Below are 23,251 nucleotides of genomic sequence, written 5' to 3' on the forward strand. Positions count from 1 at the left end.
CCTGGGATCAAGGGATCCTCCTGCCCCAGACTCCCAAGTAGCTGGGACTACAGGCACGTGCCATCATGACTGCCTAATTTTTCTATTTTTAGTAGAAATGGGTTCTCACTCATGCTGAGGGGCATCTCAAACTCCTGAGCTCAAGTGATCCTCCCACCTCAGCCTTGCAGAGTGTTAGGATCACAGGCGTGAGCCACTGCACACAGCTGCACTCAAGCTCTCTTGACCTTTCTTTTCTGCCTTATCCCTACATTAAAATCATCAAATGCTACAAATTAGAGTTTTTAAAAGACACTCATTCATTCATTCATTCATTCATTTTGCACAGTCTGTTTACTGGAATACCATTGACTAGGTGATATATTTCTTTGCCTTCCTAAGCTCTAGTTTTCTCAACTATAAAACGGGATTAATAATAATTAGGCCTGCTACTTGCAGGACCCTGGAGCAAGAAAGCAAATGGAGTCTAGTGTATGTAAATATTTTAAAATTATAAATCAATCTATTAAATTGTTAAATAAAATATGTTGTATCATTTAATCTTTACTACTATTTCTCCATACTAACTATATCAAAAATGCATAAAGCTATAGTTTTTATATCGCTGAAAGGTGCCAAAATATCAAAGGCAACTAAAAATATTACACAGGTGTGGATGCTCTGTTGACTGACTGGCAATGTTTGGAAGAGTAACAAAACAAAGATATACCTAATTTGTAAAGCATTATGTATTTATTCAAAGAGATTTATTTTCTTCACCTTATTTCAGAAAAATCTTTAATTATGCTGTTATAATCAAGACTTTTGCATAACATATTCACTGAAATTAGTGATATAAAGAATCAACAAAGTAATAGCAATAAAAATATGAAAAATTTTAGATTATTTTATAATAATGTAAATTATATTTTTAAAATAAAAATTAACATATTTATAAAACTTTCTTTTAAATATTCAAAAAATCTATTAAGCTTAAAATTATAAATTATAATTCATGAATTGTTGGATCAAATGGTAGGTCTATTTTTAGTTCTTCGAGAAATCTCCATACTGTTTTCTACAGAGGTTTTACTAATCTGCAGTCCCACCAACAGTGTATAAGCATTCCTTTTCTCTGCATCCATACCAGCATCTATTGTTTTTGGACTTTTTGATAAGACTCATTCTGACTAGGGTAAGATAATATCTCATTGTGGTTTTAATTTTCATTTCCCTGATGATTAGTGACATTGAGCATTTTTTTCATTTTTTTAAATTTTTTGTTTTATTTTATTTTATTTTTTAAATTTTTTATTGATACATAATAGTTGTACATATTCATGGAGTACATGTTACATTTTGATACAAGCATATAACATATAATGATCAAATCAGGGTAATCAGGACATGATTCACCTCAAATATTTATCATTGTTTTATGTTGGGAACATTTGAAAACTTCTAGCTATTCTGAAATATAATAAATTATTGTTAACTATAGTTGCCCTATCGCACTATTGAACATTAGAACTTTTTCCTTCTATTTAACAGTATTACCCATTAACCAACACCTCTTCATTACCCCTTCCCACCACCCTTGCCAACCTCTAGTAGCCACCATTCTATTCACTACCACTATGAGATCAATTTTTTTAGGTCCCATATATGAGTGTGAAAATGCAATATTTGTCTTTCTGTGCCTGGTTTATTTCACCTAAAATAATGTCCTCCAGTTCCATCCCTGTTTCTGCAAATGACAAAATTTCCTTCTTTTTCATGGCTAAATAATATTCCATTGTGTATGTACACCACATCTTCTTTATCTATTTATCCCTTGATAAACACTTTAGGTGATTCCACATTTTAGCCATTGTGAATAATGCTACAATAAACACAGAAGTGCAAGTATCTTTTGGTTACATTTTATGTCTTTGCCTCCCCAAGCGAGGTTTAGAGGCATGCCCTTCCTCTCTACAATGCCCACCGTGTTCATTAGTTGTGAGTTTACCCCCCCCAACCCCCTAATCCCTGGAGAATATTACTACCGTGTGAGCACCATAGGGTTGATCAGTTAATGCCAATTTGATGGTGAGTACATGTGGAGGCTATTCCTTCCATCTTGTGATACCTCACTGTGGATAATGGGCTCAAGCTCAATCCAGGGAAATATAAGAGGTGCTAGATCACTGTCATTTCTTATAAATGAGTAATATTCCATTGTATACATATACCAAATTTTAATAATCCACTCATGAATTGACAGGCACTTGGGTTGTTTCCACATCCTTGCAATAGTGAATTGTGCTGCCATAAACATTTGGGTACAGATGTCTTTATTATAGAATGTCTTTTGCTCTTTTGGGTAGCCTAATAGTGCTATTGCTGGATCGAATGGTGTTTCTATTTTTAGCTCTTTGAGGTATCTCCAAATTCTTTTCCACAGAGGTTGCACCAATTTGCAGTCCCACCAGCAGTGTAACAGTGTTCCTGTCTCCACATCCTCTCCAGCATTTGTTGTTTTGGAATTTTTTGATAGAGGCCAATCTCACTGGGGCTAGGTGATATCTCATTGTGGTTTTGATTTGCATTTCTCTAATGATTAGAGATGTTGAGCATTTTTTTTATATGTTTGCTGGCCATTACTCTGTCTTCTTTTGAAAAGTTTCTGTTCATTTCCTTTGCCCATTTATTGACGGGGTTGTTTCATTTTTTCTTACTGATTTTTTTAAGTTCTTGTTATCAGCCCTTTATCTGATGTGTAGAGAGCAAATATTTTCTCCCATTCTGTAGGCTGTCTATTCACTCTGTTTATAGTTTCCTTGGCTGTGTAAAAGCTTTTTAATTTTTATTGGCCATTTATTCCTTTGAGAAGCATCTGCATTACAAAAATGATCCATGTAACCTAAAACATTTTCACCCCCTTAATCTTTTGAAATAAAAAAGTGGAAAAAGATAAATAAATACAAATAGCTTAGAAAAATTATAATTAATGAATATAAATTTTTAAAAGCAAAGTTAGGTAAATAAAGTTTATACATTTGGGGGAAATTTTAATACATCTTATTTCTTAAATTTAACTGGTTATTAAAAAGTTTTATAAAAATAAAACCATTCTAGTTTTCAATGTCCTTATGCCTGCTCATGTAAACAAATATATCATACTTCATATATATTACCTCTAAATCTATTTAAATAGAAAGTTATGAAAGCATGAATCATTTAATATTGAAAAATGTTCTTCAGTTGCTATGTAACTGTTAAGAATACCACGCTAATTTGGGTGTATTTCTACAACCATGAACATAAGAAAAAAAAAAAAGAAAATTGAAGCTTGGCATTACTGGTATACAATATTATGGAAGAGTCTATTGCACTAATGCTACCAGAAAAGAAAAAAATGGATCAAATTTTCTTTTCTGTTACCTAAGCCCTTGTACTACGCAAATGCTCTCTGTAGTCTGAAAGCTGTGTCCCTCTCTAATGTCAGCAGTGGCACAATTGCATTTGCATACAGTTTTCTTTTGTTTGGGGACTTAGGGCAAGAGATGTGGGGATTGAACAGTGTTAGTCCTGAGAATAGAGGTTTAGTGTCATGGGTGATACCATGCCAGCACTGTGCATAATAAAATCCTGAATGACAGAGGTACCCATGTTTAAAAAATAAAAAAATAAACTAATTTCTGTGTCTCTGTGATTATACTATTTAGGACTCTTCTAAATTATGAGGTTCAGTAGAGGGGCCCCTCTTCTATAGGTTGAAGGGTGGTACCATGTTAAGCTGCTATGTGTTTAGCACTTTAGATACAATATCACATTTAATCCGTACAAAACCCTACTATGTATTAACTGGCACTCTGTACTTGTTAGCTATTCTTATTATTCTTACTTATTATAATAATTATTCCTTACAGAAAAAACTACCTCATTAAACTAACACCTCAAAGATGCATCAGTGGCCAGAAGAAGTCCCTAATAACATATGAAAAGGATAATATAAATGGGTCTTGTGTTAGTTTCTTATTGCTGTTGCAACAAATTACCACAAACCTAGCAGTTTAAAAGACAGAAATTTATTATTTCACATTTCTGTAGAAGTATGACACAGGTCTCACTGGGCTAAAATTAAGGTGTCAGCAGGACTGTGTTCCTTCTGGGGGCTTTATGGGATTATCTGTTCCCTTGCCTTTTCCAGCTTCTAGAGGCTGTCTGTGTTCCCTGGCTCGTGATCTCTTCCTCTATCTTAAAGGACAACAATGTAGAGTTCGAGCACTCCTCACCTTGCATCATTCTGATTTCTTCCTCCCTCTTCTATTTGTGATTACATTAGGCTCACCTAGATAAATTTAATCACATCTGCCAGGTCCCTTTTGTCATGTAAAGTCACTTATACAAGTTTCCCTGGATTAAGACATGGTCATTTTGGCAGGCCATTATTCTGTCCACCACCAACCTCCTACATTTAGACTTTGCCACTTCTACATTTTCAGTAACTGATTTTGGAGCATAATCTCCTAACTTCCCACTTTATAGGAGTCTTTCTTTCCTTCACATTAATGGAAAACTTACTATGAGCCAAATATTGTTCTTGGCACAGAGATACAGCAGTGAACAAAACTAATGTGGCCCCTTCTGATATGAAATTGACGGTATAGTGGAAGAGATAGACATTAATCAGGAATTACACAAATGAATGTGAAATGCCACCATTGTCATTAGACTTGTACCCAGATGGGTTGAAAAACTGGAGGAATGGGTATACTTTGGAGACCACTGACTGGAAGGATTAGAGTAATGATAGGTGCACAAAACACTTAGACATTTTGCTGTGTGATTTTTAGTCAATAAACATGTCCATTTCATTTAATTTACAATTACCTTTTCCACTTCAACTTTATAGCTTTTGTGAATGTTGTCAGTACATACAGGAAATAAAAATATGTTTCAGATGGTTAGGCAGTTACAAAAATGCTTTGACTTGAATGCCCTGGAAGGGTCATTCCCACTGATAAATACTTTCATAGCACTCTGTGATGTAACAGTGCAGACATCAGTCTTTGTCAAATACTTAAGCACATGGCCCCTCCTCCCATGTTCAATCATAAGCTTCTAGCTGAAGGAAATGTAGGTGAGAGCAAGGCAACCATGATCAAATGGAAGGTAGGAGCACCCTGATTTGGCTTCTGTGCTGGTTTTTCTATTACCATTGCCGTTTTTGCTTGTTTGCTCTATTACTATAAGCCTGGGAAGAAAGGAGAGTGCCTGAACAAAGGGATTAGCATAGCAATGCCCTTCAGGCCTTAGGGGTACTGTGACTTGGCTGATTATTTTAACTACAGAAGAGATAGCTGCTTTCCTAAGTTTCAAGAATAAACAGGAGAATTAAATATTTGAGGTACAAGAAAACTGTGAATTGTATAATAGAAGAAAAAAACAATATAAATAATCAACAAATAAAATACAAATATTGGTCCAAAATAGCCTGGTATATATTTGATATGTTTACCAAAGAGTTCTAAGATCATTGTGGCTTCAAACAACTTATTGCTTTTTCTCCTTTGTTGTACTGAGAGTGGGGAATATGTAACAGAGAGAATGGCCTGGAAAACATGGCAAACATATTTTCTGTCTCTAAAGCCAGCATCCCTGTCTCAGGCCAGTGGTTGGGAGGGGCAGGGTAGTCTTTTGTTTATTTGTGCAACAGGCGATGGCCCAGCCCAACCTGGTAAAGGGAGATCCTGGGCGGAGGTCACAAGATTATCTTCAGGAGATGGGATGGTCAGAATTATCAACTGTAGTTGAATAGTAATTGCCTGAAGGTAAGAACCCATCCTTTAAAAGCTCTGTATTTCTGTGAATGTTCAGGAAAGTTTGAGATTTTGATAGGAGAAGGTCTGCCATTTTTCCTCCTTTGGTGGCAAAGTAAATGCTCTTTCCTTTCCCTCCTCAAAAAAATAAAAAAATATATTAACAGATTCATTTGGAATAAAAAACATATATTGCTGTTTTTTACTATTGTAAGGCTGGTGGCAGGCACCCCTCCCCTCCCTAATGAAAAAAAGAAAAAGCCCAAGAGACCTGCCAAGAACAATGCCTGCTAAGCCCAGCTGAGTTAAAAGAATAGCCACACCTGATGGTTACCATGATAAGGGTCTCAGCTCCTGGAATCCGTCAAGGTTCCTGGAGTCCACCCATACCACCAGCCCCTCCTATTTCTCCACACCTGCCCTAAAACTGAAAATTCCTTGCTCTCCCCGCCATAAATCTTTCTGCCGAGGAAACTCCCACCCCCACCCCTAAAAAACATATGTAAACCCACTCGAAACTTCTGGGGGTGCGACTTCTCAGGTCTCTCTCTCTCTCTCTCTCTCCCGGGACCTGGGAAGCTCGCCCGGGCCCCTCTCTCTTGGGACTCGTTACCCCCACCCGGGAGCACTCCAATAAAGCCTCTTTACTTACCCCTTTCAACTCTGCTCATCTTTCTTTCTCTGGCGCCGACCAATCCAAAAAAACTTAAAACTATTATCATATTAAGTGCAGAAACTCAGGGATGGGGAGGACTAGTTTAAAAATGCTGTATACTTTAATGACTTAGGAATTCATGGGGTAGTTCAGCACCTATGCTTCTTTTTCATCTTCGTTATTTATTTAAAACCACACATCTGGGAAATCAGTTTTGTTTTGACTTTCATTTATTTTTCCCAGTACAGAGATGATTAGTTAAGGCAACAGAATTCAGATCTGGAAATCTGTATTGTAAACACTTTGCTAAGCAACATCTGTCAAGTTAGGATGGCTGATTTGGCCTTAAGTGTCCTTTAAAATGAGATTTCTGTGTCTGGGGTGCATTATTTCTGGTAGTCAGGTTTGGTAAGAAATAATTTATGGTGTCCAGAACACCCCTGATGAATTTAACTGTTTCATCTCTATGTGGAGATCATTTTCAAGTCTACAGACTTATTAATTATATTACTACTAGAAAAAAAGTATCAAAATGTCAAGGTGTCATCTGAGATCTTCATGTGCTAAGTGACTTATTATGGATCCAAGTACTTCCTTATATATATTCTGCAAAACAATGTCAAGAAAATTAAGTATATATGGGGGAAGAAATTTCCACATAAAATGGAATGATCTTCTGAGTTAAAGCTAAGCACAAAGTCCCTTGAGGTCTGAAGGAGAATTCCCAAGGTCACTGGTGAGGAATGATAGTTTAAGATGGTCAAGCAATATCAATTTGCTCCAATGAGGGTTCCCATTCTTGAAGTCTGCTTACATGAATCTCTACTGCTACCAAGATATCTGTCTTCCCACAAATACTGATTGCCCTTAGCAGATGTTAACCTTCATATGGATAAATTCAAAAGGCTTCTACAGACCTGATACATGCTAGGGTTTTTAAAAGAAACTTTGCTGAAGTTAAGCAAAAATCTAGGAGGAAATGAATAATAGAAAACACAAAGAGCATAAAACAGTGAAGCTTACAAAGTAAAGGCCTCTTATTCTGAGGTAACCTGAGCCTAGAGCTTGACATATGATAAGCACTCAAAATATTCATTTGAAAACTATATATACTCACATATACATATATTGTTATTTAAGTTTTTTTAAATCAAAACGTAATAATTGTACATATTTATGGGGTACAGTATAATGCTTTGATACATGTGTATATTGTGTGAAGATCAAACCAGGGTAATTAGCATATCCATAACCTCAAACATATGTCATTTCTTTGTGATGACAGCATTCAAAATCCTCTCTTCTAGTTATTTTGAAGCATGTAGTACATTTTTGTTGACTATGGTCATCTTTCTGTACAATAGAACACAAGACCTTATTCCTCCTATCTAAACAGTAACTTTGTACCCATTGACCAACCTCTCCCTATCCCCTCCTCACTACCCTTCCCAGCCTCTGGTAACCACTATTCTACTCTCTACTTCCATGAGATCAACTTTTTTAGATTCCACATGTGAATGAGACCATGCAGTGTTTGTTCTTGTGTGCTTGGCTTATTTCACTTAACATAATGTTTTCTGAGTTCATCCATGTTATAGCAAATAATAGGATTTCCTTCTTATATAAGGATAAATGGTATTTAATTTTTTATATATACCATATTTTCTTTATTCATTCATGTGTTGATGGATGAATACTTAGGTTGATTCCATATCATGACTATTGTGAATAGTGTTGCAATGAATATGGGAATGCAGATATCTCTGCAACATATTCATTTCCTTTCCTTGTATATGTACCCAGTCATGGGATTGTTGGATGATATGGTAGTTTTATTTTTATCTTTAGGAAGAACCTCCCTATTGTTGTCCATAATGGCTACACTAATTTATACTCTTACCAATAGGGAATAAGAGCTCCCCTTTCTTCATACCCTTGCCACCATTTGGATTTTTTATTGTCTTTTTTATAGTAGCCATTATAATTGTGGTGAGATGATATCTCATTGTGGTTTTGATTTGCATTTCCCTGATGATTAATAATGTTGAACATTTTTTTTTTTCATATACCTGTTGGCATTTTGTATATCCTTTTTTAAAAATGTCTATATAAGCCGGGCATGGTGGCGCATGCCTGTAGTCCCAGCTACTCAGGAGGCTGAGGCAGGAGGATCGCTTAAGCCCAGGAGTTTGAGGTTGCTGTGAGCTAGGCTGATGCCACGGCACTCACTCTAGCCCGGCAACAAAGCGAGACTTTGTCTCAAAAAAAAAAAAAATGTCTATATGGATCTTGTACTATTTTTAATCAGATTATTATTTTTTTTCTATTGAGTTGTGTTACTTATGTATTCTGGGTTACTAACACCTTGTAAAATGCATAGTTTGCAAGTATTTTCTACTATTGTGTTGGTTGTCTCTTCACTCTGTTCATTGTTTTCTTTGCTGTGCAGAGGCTTTTTAATTTGATGCCATCCCATTTATTGTTTTTGAGGTCTTATGAAAAGAATCCTTGACTAGACCAATGTCCTGAAAAAATTCTCCCATGTTTTCTTCTAGTGGTGTTATAGTTTTGGGTCTTACATTTAAGTTTTTAATCCATTTTGAGATGATTTTTTAAGTGGTAAGAGGGAGGGTCTATTCGTCTGCATGTGGACATCCAGTTTTCAAATCAGCATTTATTGAAGACAATGATTTTCCCCAATATGTGCTTTTGGCACCTTTGTCAAAAATCAGCTTGCTGTAAATGCATGGATTTATTTCTAGGGTCTCTATTCTGTTTCATTGGCCAATTGTCTGTTTTTAATGTCAGTATCATGCTGTTTTGGTTAAAATTGCTTTGCAGCATATTTTGAAGTTAGGTAGTGTGATGTCTCAAGTTTTGCTCTTTTTGCTCAAGATTGCTTATGCTATTCAGGGTCTTTTGTAGTTCCATACAAATTCTCATTTTTTTTTCTTCTATTTCTGTGAAGCATGTGGTTATTTATTGAGTATTTTGACTGAAGGAGTCAAATGCTACAGAGAATACAAATTAACCTAAAGAAAGGTAGGCTAGGATTGGAATGAATAGAAAGACACAAGAGTTGGGAAATCTCTTGACTCTCCCTTTGAGTCTGAACCAGGGAGGTACTATCCTGAATATTTATCCTGGATGGAGCACAGAACAAAACTCTGCTCCTGTTGTCCACTATGGTGAAAGATATTACCATGTACTCCATGGTGAGCAGGATACTTCACAGAGCTTTCTCCAACAGTTATTCTGGCATCACAGGGGTAATAAAATCTCCCAAACGAGATGAGTCTTTGTGTTGTCTTGATTACTCCAGGATCTTAAGAGGCCATGATTTTGTGTGTGTGTGTGTGTGTGTGTGTGTGTGTGTATGTCTTTGTGAAAAAGGCCCAGGGAGCATAGGATAGGGATCAGGACCAGTAGTGTGCACCACCAGTACAGCATAAGCCTAAACACAGCTGAGATACAGATAGATTTTTTTAAATGAATTCAGCATTAAATAATCATATATTTCAAAAATGCAATACCTGAATCCTTAACAAGTAATAAATGATATACTATTCTAGACACTAAAAGCATAATCATATTTATACCAATAAATGTGAAATACTGGATCTCAGGGTTAAATATTGAACTGCCATTTAGTGTGTGAGGAAAGTTTTATAAAAGTGTGAGATATGTCAAAATTTTTTGATGAGGTTTTTCTTTTTCTTTCTTTTCTTTTTTTGGGGTATTACAGTTTGCAGATAAAGCTATTTTCAAATAATGAGGATTTAAAAACACAAAGGCTCAACTGTACTATTTCATGAGGAATCCTCAGCAAGAATTCTATTTTAGGAAAAGAGAACTGGCAGGAAGGATCAAGGACATCTGTGATTACAATTGCTTCATATTGCTTAAAAGGGCTCAAGTGATTAGAATATCCATTTGAAGAAAAGAAAATGCCATGACGTCTGTTCAAACAAAGAAAAAAGTGACAAATAATGATTTGTTTCTTCCTGAGAGTACAAATCCCTCAAGCTGAAATATCATAGCTAATGCTTTCTTTACAGGGTTTTATAACAACCAGAGATCAATGCTGCCCAAGAGAGGAAGGAGGAATGAATTGGGCACCCCTCAGAATGACCTCCCTGTTCTTATATCCATCACTACCCAATTGTGTAATCTTAAACAAATTACCTAACCTTTCTGAGCATCAGTTTCTCCATCTGTAAAATATGAACAATAATATCATCACTTCTAAGTGTTGCTATAAGGGTAAAATGAAATCATGGCTATAAAATGCTTTATAAATTCTAAAGTCCCACATCAATGAAACTTATTAATGCACTGAATGAAGGCTAGGTAAAGGAGGAAAATGAATATAATAATAATTATACAGTTATCATTTACTGATCTCTTACTCTTTGTCAGACCCTGGATTCTCTAAGCATGTTTTCCTCAAGCTATAGAGGACAAAGACAAAGGGAAGAAAATGATGAAAGAAGATGAGGGATAGGAGAAAGAGAGTAAAGATTTGATTAGTAGGTAATTTGATACCCTGAGGAAGAAGCCAAAATAAATTAAGCTGAAATAATAACTAAAGGCATAATAGAAGAAAATTTTCCTGAGCTGAAAAAAGAGTCCACTGATCAAAAATGTTTGTTGTATTTTCAGTTAAAGTTAATGAAAAGAGAAAAAAACATCTAGATTTATCCTGGTGATATTTTTGAATGGCATGGACAAAAAAATCCTATATACAGCTCAGCAGAAAAATCAGGAAACTTACAAAGGAACAAAACTAGTCTGGTGTCAGACTTCTGCTCTGCAATATTGAGCACTGGAAGAAAGTGAAGCAATGTCTACAGAGTTCTGAGGGAAAGAGGTTGTGACCTAAGTCTTCTTTACCAAGTCAAGATATCATTCATAGATAAAAGTTATATTCCACCATGAGGAAGTAACAGCCATGAACTGTTATGCTCTGAATAACATAACCGGCAAAAAAAAAAAAAAATGATAAAAGTACAAGATGATCTAATGATCTAACTGGAATATACACCAGAAACAACTAAAAAATAATACAATGAAATAAAATAAGAGTTTTAGAGTTTTCCTAGTTTAAACTTTCAGGGCTCAAGGCAATAAACAATTAGAAGATAAAATGAGAATGTGAGTCATTATACAGAGAGTTATATTCATAATAGAAACAGAAGACATGAAATATGTAGAAATATCCTAAAAAATTCATTGGACCTAAATAAATAAAACTAAAAATTATATATATAAAATTCTTTAGAAAATATTATAATAACTGGAAATGAATTGAGAATTTTAATGATTTCTTAGATAGTAAATATTATAAATATATTCATTCTTATAAAATTAGTTCATAGTTTGAAATGTAATTGAAATCAAAATATCATAGGAAAAATCAAATTAAAAGTATATTCTAATATTCTTCTGGAAAAATAAACAGTTGATACTTATAATAGCTGGAAACATTTTTAAGAACTAAAAAAAAAGATATTGCAGAAAGATTTGTTCAACCAGATATTAACATGAACTATAAGTCACAGGCATTAAAAGACTTTGGTACTGACACAAGAATAAACAGATAAATTGAATAAACTAGATTGCCCTGAAACAGACGTTATTATAAAAAAACTAACTGAACACATTAAAAATCAGTTATTACAAATCAATGGTGAAGAAATATTTCTTTAAACAGTGTCAAGAAAAGAAGATAACTATTTGGAAATCACTTAAGTAAATTCTCACTTCAAATCAAACACCAAGGTAAATTTCAGATGGATTGAAGAGATGAATGTAAAATACTGAAGCCATGAAAACTCTGAAGAAAATGTAGGTAGATATTTAACCTATAATAGTATTGAAGAATATGACTATATTAATGTTGCGTAGGCCTAATATTAATCAAAGTGACCTAAGGAAAGAACATTTTTGCACTGGTATTTGTTATGGACTGAATGTGTTCCCCCAAATTTCATATATCAAAACCCTATCCCCAAATGGGATGGTATTAGAAGATGGGGCTTTGGGGGTGGTTAGGATTAGATGAGGTCATAAAGGTTGAGTCATGATGAATGGGATTAGTGCCCTTATAAGAGTCGAGGGCTTACTTCCTCTCTCTACTCTCTGCTAGGTGAAGTTATAAGGAGAAGTCAGCAGTCTAAAACCCAGAAAAAAGACCTCACCGAAACTTGACCATGCCAGCACCCTGATCTCCAACTTTCAGCCTCTACAACTGTGAGGAATAAACTTCTGTTGTTTATAAGCCACTCAGTTCGTGGTATTTTGTTATAACAGCCCAAACTAAGACAATCCACTACTCCTATTATTTCCTCAAGGTTAAATAATTGACACTAGCCACAGGTTTGTAAAGTGACTTACCTGTTCATTTCATTTCCAGTGAATCATGCTTGATTAAATTTGCCATTTCTCAAATATATCTGATAGCTGTTATCTCCTCTGATGTGATAATTTAGATAATCTGATATTTTCAAGGTATAATGTCAATTTATTGGTGGTGGTGTACACGTTGAAATTTCAAATGATTGAACAAAGTTGATGGGGCAATATAGAAGCAGGATTGTTCTTAGTCTATTGTTTTGCCATTGTAATACAAGTGAAGAGCTGCTGGAGTAAGACTGGATAAAATGGTATGTATAGTATTTCAGCCTTAACAACAATAAAAACCAACTTTATGAAAGGATCCCTCTCTTAAATCTGGCTTAGACATGGCAAAACTCCCATGGCATGAAGAGTGTCATGGATAAATAAAATTTCTTTAAAAATCTTCAATCAAATGGTTTCTGTGCTGCTTTTGTTCTAGGATTCCCAGAAAATAGTTGGGACATTTAAGAGAAGGAAAATCTCCAAATACAAAAGCAAAGAGAAAACTAATCTCAAGAGAAAGAAGGTTGTTCCTTGGTATGTTAAATTTTCCCTTTATGTTCTTGGTGCTTTCTCTTTATATTGTTCCATTACAATGTACTTAGGGAGAGGTATTTTTAAACTGAAATTGACACTCTGTGGAATTTCTCAAGTTCTCATTTCTGGAATATCCTGTTTGAATATTTCCTTTCTCTTCGAATGGAATCTCATTGAATATTTAATTTCTTTGAATGTTTCCTCTTTGACATTCTCTCTATTCTCTCCTCTTAAAAACCTGTGGTAGAGCTTCTCATTCTCTTCTTCCTGTAGCAGTATGTTTTCCTTTACATTTTTTTCTTATTTTTTGATCAGGGAAAAGTTTCTATTTTCTCTTCCAGTCCATGAATTATTTGTTCAGTTGTAACAAGTGTAATATTCAACCCAATTATTGTGATTCATGTCAATTACTATTTTTAATCTCTGCGATTTCTACTCAATTATTGTTCATATTTAATTTGTACATTCTTCTTAGCTTCCTGTTCAAATGAACATAAAATTTGCCATTTCTTTCCTTGTCTCTGTAACTTATAGACATATTTATTTTAAGATCCCTTTAAATTGCTCCATTGGCTCTAGTTTCTTGAGTGTACTTGGTCTGTAAACTATTTTTTCATGGAGTTGTACTTCTATCTATCTATTTATTTGTTTGTTTAGGAATTTTTATCCTAGAACTCATCTTCCCTGAAAGTTATCTTTTTCTTGATTTTTCTCTCATTAACAGCTTAAGCTATGAAAGCATCCCTAAGAGAGAGTGTTACACACTAGTTTTTATATTTTTTTTTAGGCTCAGGTTTTCTATATTGAATGGAGAGTACGCACCTGAGCCCAGATAACTATGCTGCATAGCTTTGTTTTTCACACTTTGGGTTTCTTGCTGAAAATACACGTGGGATATTTAACCCCAGTCCCTTATTCACTCTGGTTCTCTTTTGGTCCACAATGCTGCATTAGATCCAGCTCAAATTCAAGTCTCAGGACATTCAGATTACCACCCTTCCTCTACCTCCCCATTATTCTCTCTCACAGCTCTCTGACACTTACTTTCATTTCACTTACTCTGTGAACACTTTTTTAAATAAATTGCTTCATTTGTGATTTGTTTCTCCCAACTAGACTGTAAGTCTTATGAAGGCAAATGCCATATCTATTTCATTCATCACTGTCTAAATTCTGGCAGGTAAAGGTATTGGATTACCTCAATGGAAAAGGGGCAAAGACTTGAACCTTCTTAGAAAGGAAAATGCTAATACTGGTTACTGCTCAGAGTAAATTTATAATTTTAATTTTCTTCTATACATCTTTCAATTTTCTAAATATTCCACAATGCACCAATACAAAGAACAAAACAATACAGAAAATATGTTAACTGGTCTATTATTTCACATATACTATATATCATTAATTTTGACATATTTAAATAAGCCAATGAAAATATGTGTACCAGCATAGCCTCACTAAAATTTAGTCATGTTAAATTAATTTTGGGAAGATAGTGAACTAGACGCAGCCTACAAGCACACTGCTTTCAAGGATAGGAGTATAAAATGCAGGCAGATGCCTACCTGCAGATAGGTCTTCTCAGAAGGAACATTGTGAAATCACAGAGAAGCAACACGGGACACTCAGGATGAAAAAGAAAGTGATAGTTTGATACATTCGACATGATCTGTGGGGCGGAGATCTGTGGGGTGGCATCTACATGTGGGGAAGGTTAAGAGGATAGAGCGCTGGGATACCATGCTCACTCCACAGCTACTGTGACTGAGTTGTGAGTGGGCTCCCTCCACTGTCACAGGCCTCTATCTGGATGGACCTGGGAGCTGCCTAGAGTCTGTGCAGAGTCACTGCACCAGACAACAGGTGCACTAAGGATCTTGAAGCAGCCAACCCTGAGTTTATGCAGCTGATGCCATCCTGTGCTCTCAAGTACACAGCACCATGCCAGCACAGGACTCAGCTTTGCAACAGTAGCCTTCACATCTAACCCACTAGGCTGGGGAGGGAGCGGACAAAGGGAAAGTTCCTCTGAGCTGTACCTTATGACTGGAAGGCAAGCACCCCTCCCCTCCAGTGCAGCTGGAACTGAGCAGAGGAGTTGGCTGGAGCACTACAGGCTCCCACCTGGGAAGCTTTAGGCAACTGATTCAGCAGTTCAGGGGCTGGGGCAGGGCTCTGTGGTCTCTGAGCCACTGGAACCGACCCCTACCCAAGTGACCTGATATCCAGTGTCCCTGAGCCTGCAAAATAGCCAGCTGCCTGCATGGGCATGCCTCCGTACCCAGGTTAGAAGCAACCATCACTTGCTAAGCCCTATCACTGCCCTTGAAGTCTGATCAGCCCACTGCCTGCGTGGCCCTGCCTCTGCCCTGCAGGCCGGAAGAGCCTGTTGCCTACATGGCCCTGCTTCTGGCTCTGAGGCCCTGCTCAGAAGCCCTGTTTCTGGATCCTTCACAGCCCCCACTCTGAGGCTCTCCTGATAGAGCCAAAGGCTCTGCCCCTGTAGCTCCGGAGCACTTGCCAGGCCTGGGACACCACCCCCAAGATTCCAGTGCTGCCTCTAGATCCCAAGACCCCACACCTGAGTTTTCACCACTGCCATGGAGCCGGCAAAACTGCTCCAAGGTCCAACAACCCGCCAGAGACCCCCAGTCTTGAGCCACCATTACACTGGGACTTGGTTCAAGCAAATGCCCACATCCTGGGAACCTGTGACCACTGCACAGATAGCCTCACCCAGCTGCCACTGTCATCTCTGTGCAGAGCAATCCCAATAATGCCAACCTCTGTGGAGAAGTTCTTGCCCAACTCCCAACTGGAACATCCTACAGCTATCTGGGGAACAACCCAATATGTAGGACAAATATCAGCCAGCACAGACTTGAACAGAGGCCATCACGAGTGAACAGGACAATCAGAACAGCTGTATTATAGGTTTTTAGTACACACACCCCTCCTCTACCACATCAACATTCCAGAGTAGGAAAAATGTGCTATCTAGGAACATCCCCTTCTTCTAATTAAGCAGGAGAGTTCCCAGCAAGGAATTCCCTGGAAATGTGAGAAAGCAAAACAGTTTGGCACCCCTGAATGATCACAATGGAGATACACTAGTGAACTTCAACCACAAGGAAATTGCCAAAATGGCAGAAATTGAATTCAGAATATGTATGGCAAATAAGATGAATGGAATTGAATAGAAAGTTGGAAAAAAAATAAGAAGCCAAAAATATTTCAGGAAAGTAATTAAAAAGTTACTAAAGAGCTAAACAACATAGGAAAGGACATAATAGAACTTAAAGAAATGAAAGATTGATTTAGGAAATTTTGCAACACAACAAAAAGCTTCAGCAACAGATCAAATCAAGGAGAAGAAAGAATCTCAAAGCTTGAAGATAAGGCTCTCAGCTAACCCAGTCATTTAAAGAGGCAGAGAAAAGAATAAAAAAGGCTGATCAATCACTTAGAGAGATATGGGACTATGCAAAGCAAACTAGCATATGAATTATAGGTATCCCCGAGGGAGGCAAAGAAAAGGAGCTAAAAGCATGGAAAATCTATTCAAGGAAATTACTGATAAAAATTCCTGGTATCACCAGAGATTCAGAGATCCCAATACAAGATGGTCATCAAACACTGGAATATTCATAGCAAATACATCTCTAAGACAGATAGTAATCAAGCTGGCCAAAGTCAAATTAAAAGGAGAAAATTATACAAGCAGCAAGACAAAAGCAACAAATAACCTACGAAGTAAAACCCATCAGGCTAACAGCAGACTTCTCAGTGTAAACTTTGCAAACCAGAAGGGAGTGGGGCCCCATTGTCAATTTTTTCAAAAACAAAACAAAACAAAACAAAAAACTGCTAACCTAGAATTCTGTATCCTGCAAAACTAAGTTTCACAATTGATTGAGAAAGTACGTGTTTTCCAGACAAGCAAACTCTGAAGGAATTTGTCACGACCAGACCTTCCCTGCAGGAAATACTCAGAAATGTATTACACACAAATCAGCATAATAGATACCCACCCACCAGTGTAAAATCATCCCCGAAAAATGAAGCTCACAACTCGTATAAAACAATAGCACAAAAGGGCAAACAAGGCAATAAGGTACTACCCAATATGATGAATGCAACAGCATCCCATATATCAATTCTCTCTCTCAATGTAAATAGTTTAAATGAGCCACTCCAAAACATAGACTGGCTGAGGGGATGAAAAAATACAACCCAAGTGTTTTCTGTCTCCAGGAGACACATCTAAACAACAAGCACACACAAAGGTTCAATGTGAAAATTTGGAAAAAAAATATTCCACACAAATGGAAACCAACAGAGAGCAGTTGTAGCCATTCTCATATTAGATAAAATTGACTTTAAACTACCAATGGTACAAAAAGACAAAATGGTCATAATATAATGGTAAAGGGAGCAATTCAACGAGAAGACATAACAATCCTAAATATATATGCACCCAATACAGGAGCTCCCAGATTCATAAAAACAAATTCTACTAAAACAAAGCAAAAAAATAAAGAGTAGCATCATAATTACCAATGACTTAAACACCCCACTGTCAGAGCTGGACAAATCATCAAAGAAGAAAATAAATTAATACTGGACTTCAAGGGGACCCTAAAGAAATGGACCTAGAAGACATTTATAGAACATTTCACCCAGAAACTACTGAATATACATTTTTCTCATCAACCCATGAAACATTCTCCAAGATTGATCATATCTTAGGCCACAAAACATGTTTCAACAAATTTAACAAAATCAAAATCATACCATGTATCTTCACAGACCATAGTCAAATAAAACTAGAAATGAGAAATACTCAAATCTACACAAAGTTATGGAAATTAAACAACATGCTATTGAACAATTATTGGGTCAATAATGAAATTAAGATGGAAATGAAAAGATTCCTTGAACTAAATAACAAAAGATCACAAGCCATTAATATTTATGAGATTCAGCAAAAGCATTCCTAAAGGGAAAAATCATAGTCTTGATGTTCACATCAAAATGACAGAAAGAGTGAAAATTAAAAACCTAATATCATATCTCAACGAACTAGAAAAGGAAGAGCAAACCAAGCCCAAAGCCAGCAGAGGAAAAGAAAGAACAAAGGTCTGAGCAGAACTAAATGAAATGGAAAATAAAAAAATTAAAAAAATAAAAATAAAAAGGGTCAATGAAACAAAAAGCTGGTGCTTTGAAAAGATAAACAAAACTGATAGACATTTTGTTAGATTAACCAGGAATAGAAGACAAAGGGCCTAAATAAGCTCAATGAGAAATGAAAAGGCAGATATTGCAAATGATACCACAGAAATGCAAAACATTATCCATGTATACTATGAAAATCTCTACATACACAAACCAGAAAATGTAGAGGAAATGGACAAATTCCTGGAAACACACAACCTTCCAAGAATTAATCAGGAAGAAATAGGACTCCTGAACAGACCAATAATGAGCAGGTAGATGGAAACAGTAATAAAAACCTCCCAGTAAAAACAAACAAACAAATAAAACCAGATCATATGGATTTACAATCAAATTCTGTCAGACTTACAAAGAAGAGCTGGTACCCATACTATGGAAAATTATTCCATAACATTGAGATGGAGCTAATCCTCCACAGCTCATTCTATGATGCCAGTATCACCTTGATTAAAAGCCAGGAAAGTAAACAAAAACAACTAAAAACAAAACAACAACAACAAAAAAACTACAGAACAATATCCCTTATGAATACAGATGCAAAAATCCTCAAAAAAATACTAGCAAACCAAATTCAACAGCACATCAAAATAGTAATCCACCAACACCAATGGGCTTCATCCCAGGAATGCAAGGATGATTCAACATATGTAGATCAATAAACGTGATTCACCACATAAACACAAGCTAAAACAAAGACCATATGATCGTCTCAATAGATATAGAAAAAGCATTTGACAAAATTCATCACCCTTTCATGATAAAAACCCTCAATGAACTAGGCATAGAAGGGATATATCTCAGAATTATAAAAGCTGTATATGACAAACCAACAGCCAACATCATTCTGAATGGGAAAAAGTTGAAAATATTCCCACTAAGAACTAGAACAAGTCACCACTTCTATACAACATAGTGCTGGAAGTCCTAGCCAGAGAAATCAGATAAGGGAAAGAAATAAAGAGTATCCAAATCAGGAAAGAGGAGGTCAAACTATTGCGTTTCATTGACAACATGATCTTGTATCTAGAAAACCCCAAAGAGTCCACCAAGAGACTCCTGGAATTGATATATAAATTAAGCAAAGTCTCAGGATAGAAAATCAATGTACACAAATCAGTAGCATTTCTATATGCCAATAAAAGTCAAGCTGTCAAATCAAAGACTCAATACCATTCACAACAGCTTCAAAGAAAATAAAACATCTAGAAATATATTTAACAGACAAGGGGAACTACCAAACACTGGGGATACAAATCACAGATTACACAATCAAATGGAAAATCATATTATGCTCATGGATCAGTAGTATCAACATTGTTAAAATGTCCATACTACTCAAAGAGATTTAGAGATTCAATGTAATTCTCATCAAAATACCAATGTCATATTTCACAGATTTAGAAAAAATAATTCTATCTTTCATTTGGAACCAGAAAGGAGCCCAAATAGCCAAAGCAATCTTAAGCAAATAGAACAAATCTAGAGACATCACATTACTAGACTTCAAACTATACTACAAGGCCATAGTAACCAAACAGCATGGCAATGGTACAAAAATAGAGTCATAGACCAATGGAACAGAATGGAGAATACAGATAAAAAACCACCTACCTATAGCTGACTGATCCTTGACAAAGCAGACAACAAGGTATACTGGGTTAAAAGAAGCTCTATTCAGTGAATGGTGCTGGGAAAATTGGATAGAAACATGCAGAAAAATGAAAGAGGACCCTTATCTCATACAACTCACAAAAATTAATTCAACATGGATAAAATACTTATATTTTTTGGCATTCCATCACCTCAAATATTTATCATTTCTTTGTGGTGAGAACATTTAAAATCCTTTCTTTTAGCTGTTTTGAAATATGCAATACATTATTATTAGTTATAGTCATCATGCTGTACAATAAAACACCAGAACTTATCCCTCCTATCTAACTGAAACTTTGTACTCATTGACCAACATATCCCCTACATTTAAGTCTTTAATGTCTTGGCTACTGTGGCTATTACTTACAATAGCCAAGACATTAAACACCTAAACGTAAGGCAAGAATACATAAGAATCCTAGAAGAAAATGTAGGAAAAACTCAGGTAGATATCAGACTAGGCAAATAATTATGAATAAGGCCCCAATGACAATAATAGCAACAACAAAAATAAATAAATAAATGAAATTTGATTAAATTAAAAGCTTTTGCAGAGCTGAGGAAATAATCAACAGAGCAAATAGACATCCTATAGAATGGAAGAAAATATTGGCAAACTTCACATCCAATTAAGGGCTAATGTCCATAATCTTCAAAGAACTCAAACAAATCAGCAAGGAAAAACAAACGACCCCATTAAAAAGTTGGCAAAAGACATGAACAGAAGCTTTTCAAAAGAAGATAGACAAATGGCCAAGAAACATATGAAAAAATGCTCAACATCACTAATAATCAGGGAAATGCAAAGTAAAACCACAATGAGATATCACCTCACCCCTGTTGGAATGGCTTTTACTAAAAGCCTGAAAACAAGAGATGCTGACATGGATGCAGAAAGAAGGAACACTTCTACACTGTAGGTGGTTCTGCAAATTAGTACAACCTCTATGGGAATAAGTATGGGGATATCTCAAAGAACTTAAAGTAGACCTACCATTCCAGTGGGATCCAGCAATCCCACTACTGGGAATCTACCCAAAGAAAAAGAAGAAATTTTATCAAAAGGATACCTGTACCCAGATGTATTGCAGCATAATTCACAATTTCAAAGATCTAGAATCAACCCAAGTGCCCACATTTCATGAGTGAGTTAACAAATAGTAGTATATGTATACCATGGAGTACTACTCAGCCATAAAAAGGATAAATGGATGCCTTTTGCAGCAGTTTGAATGGAATTGGACAACATTATCCTAAAGGGAGTATTTCAAGGATGGAAAATCAAACACCACATGTACTCTTTAATAAATTAGAACTAACCCATGGGCATACATGTGCACAGAGGGAACTAAAAGTCATTGGAAATCAAGCAGGGAGAGGTAGGAGGGGGGAGGAAGGGAGAGGCTAAACTATGAACACTATTTGGGTAGTGAACAAACTTATAGCCCTTACTCAAGCATTACAAAAGCATTCCATGTAACAAAAACAATTGTACCCCTTATTATTTTGAAATAAGAAAAATAAATTAATTTCATTTCTTCTCTAATAGACTCAACAATCATGTTTTCAAGTGTTTCTCATTTTCTTCCAGATATCTTAACAATAACATAGTTTCATTGGCCCAGTGGAGATGGAAAAGCATGGGTTATGTAATGCACTCTGATAGACACTGAGCTGGCTGATTCCTTGTCATCTAGGGATATGAGAACTGGCTAATGAAATTTGTCATTTTCCCTTTCAAACTGGAGGGGACACACAGATTCAAAGTTACACAATAACCACAGACCTTTCCTAATGACATCCAGGCAGTGCTATGAATTCACTGTTCTGAACCAGTGCTGATCATTCCTTAATTTGCATAGGAAGCACCTGCAGATTTCCTTAAAATGCAGATTCTGATACAGCAGGTCTGAGGTGGAGCCTGAGATTCAGCCTTTCCAACAAGCTCTTAGGTGATGTAAATACACTTAGAGAAGCAAGGATCCAGTACACTGCACTACTGCCAGTCAAAATATTTTCATGCACACACACACACACACACACACACACAGTTACCATGGTATGCTAAATTATATGGATATAAAACAGGAGTTTTACAGTTCAGTTAAGCAAAAAGTCAGCAGCAATAATAAAGAAATGTGTAAAAATACATTTACATATTTAAAATTACCTAAGCAGTTAGTTATATAAAATTAATTCTCATATGACAGATTTTCAAAAATTCTGTATTTTATAAACTGCATCAAAGGTCCACATTACCTACTAGTCTGAGTGGTAAGAAAGGCATTACCTTTCTATTTTAGTGGAATTATTAGACAAGCACTATTAAATGATATCCAATGGGACCCCAATATTCAGAGTCTGGATACTTGATGCTATTATTGGCTTCACTTTAGCAAGATTCCTGAAGGGACATAAGGGCACATTACTGAAAATTAATCACATTTACAATAGATTAATAGAACTGGCTTAACCGAATCTATAAAGAGATTCTCAAAATCAAAGCTGGATAGAGAGTATGGCTTTTTCAAGGAACTATGCATTTATATCTGATGATTCTGTGAGCTCTCAAAGCCATGAAATTGGCTGTTATTATTCATTGAGTCTACTTTCTGAGAGCTATGCCAAGTTCCAGTGTAATTTCCGTTGTCTTTCTGCTAAACTTACCATTTCTAGTCAGGCCAATTTTAAATTTACTATAATCAGGATTCTATTCTCTTCCCTCTTTCACGTGACCACCTTTTAACCTTGCTTGGCTCACCATTCTTACTGTAATAAAAATTTAGGGCTCTAGCATTCATTTTGAGATCTAATGCCAAATGCTCCCTTTGATTTGCAAAATTACCTTTGAACCTCTTTGCCTCAATTAGAGAATCTTTTATTGGACTCATTTGTCAAGTATTCTTCTCTTATCATTTTATACTGCTCAGACATTGGAAAAAGAGATTTATCCTTCTTTTAAAACTACTTATTAATATAGTTACCT

This window comes from Eulemur rufifrons, chromosome 30 (genome assembly GCF_041146395.1).
Source record: "Eulemur rufifrons isolate Redbay chromosome 30, OSU_ERuf_1, whole genome shotgun sequence".
Taxonomy (NCBI): domain Eukaryota; kingdom Metazoa; phylum Chordata; class Mammalia; order Primates; family Lemuridae; genus Eulemur; species Eulemur rufifrons.